A 1,781-nucleotide genomic window follows, 5' to 3' on the forward strand; every position below is an offset into this window, starting at 1 on the left:
AAATAAAGTATGTTGGTGGACCTAAATGAGATGGAAAGCAACATACCTAAGGAGTTGATGAGCTTCATATATTGTAGTTGTCAATGGTACCTTATTTTTCTGAAAGAAAAAATATAATTATTGAGACACATTATTTTCATTTTCATTTTCTGTTTTAGGTATGGATGGGGACCCATCAAAGCATACATTTCTTCAACATTGTAGTAGTAACTACATCGTTGTCTACGTTCAAAATCTTGTCAACTAAGAAGGATCAAAGTAAATAATCAACCTCATGATTTGATAGTGGAGATAATTCAAAACTTAATTAGCAAAATAATGAATGAATTAGTTGCACATTTATAGATCTTTTTGAGTTCTTCACTCACTCTATGTGTCTAGCCCATGTAAACCATTATATCATCCATAACTTATAGCATCTCTATTGTTTTTCACCTTCATTCACTAAAATTTGCATTCACCAAATTACATTTAACTCAAGGCTACTTAGACCTTTGCACACATGAATCAAAACTCAAGGATTGTGCTCCCCTTCAAACACACAATGTGTCCATCACTACAAATAATCAAAACTCAAGGACTATAGTCCCCTTCAAACACACAATGTCCATCACTAAAAATAACCAAAACTCAAGGACTATGCTCCCCTTCAAACACACAATGTACTCCATCACTAAAAATAATAGAACTCCCTGTTAGTGATGAGGTTTCATAAAACTTTGTGTGTGTCCAACCCTATGCTTCAATTTTCTTGGATTGAGTAAGAGTTATGGCATTTTCTACTCAGAAGCCAAGTGTCGAGTATGAAGGCTTGTTAGTGAGTGAACCCCACATTAAGTCCCATAGTATCTGGACCCTACCTAGGGTACTTGGTTGATGTCACACCCATACAAGGGTCTCCCAGGATAATTTCCTTTAAATAAGTAGATGTATATTTGTCAAAATTGTTGGAGTGGAGACCAAGGTAGTGACACACACATAGATACAAGGTAGTGACGCACACATAGATACAACAAGATAAAGAAAAGAACAATGCTCAAAGTAGATTAATGAGAATGAGTAAAGTACAAGTGAAGTGACATGATAAGGTCACTTACACACACACATACACATAAGAGTGTGTACATACACTTGGGGAAAAAAACCTCAGGTAAAAGAGGGAAAAAGTGTCTCGGCCCATTATTAGCCACACATCCACATGTACACATCACTATCATATAAATCCCATCGATAATGATGATGTGAACATGTATAGGGATCATGTGGTTTGTCAATCCCCAAATGGCAATAAGCCTAAAGTTTTACGAAAAGCTTCATGTACAGGGATCATGTGGGTGATCAATCTCCAAATGACAATAAGCCCAAAGTTTTGCAAAAAGCTTCATGAGAGAGCCTTCGTGAACATATCTGCTGCATTGTCATGTTTGAAGACATAAGCTAGGCTAATCTCTCTTGCAAAATGAGTCTCTCCCTAATATAATGATAATGGACCTCAATATGCTTTGTGCAAGCATGGAACACTGGGCTTCTCACAATGGCTAATACACTATGGTTATCAGCAGTGAAGATGAAGGTGGGTCCAACACCAAGATCTACCAAAAGGCATATGAGCCATACACACTCCACAATTGCTACCCTGTACTCAACTTCATTTCTTGAAGAGGCCACTCTTTCTTGCTTCTTATCTCGCCATAATATACATGCATCACGAAGATGAAAGAAAAAGGCACTAGTGGTGGGCACTCCACGCATGTCATAACATCCAGCCCAATGGGAATCAC

This window comes from Cibotium barometz, chromosome 52 (genome assembly GCF_041138505.1).
Source record: "Cibotium barometz isolate CiBa-2024 chromosome 52, ASM4113850v1, whole genome shotgun sequence".
Lineage (NCBI taxonomy): Eukaryota > Viridiplantae > Streptophyta > Polypodiopsida > Cyatheales > Cibotiaceae > Cibotium > Cibotium barometz.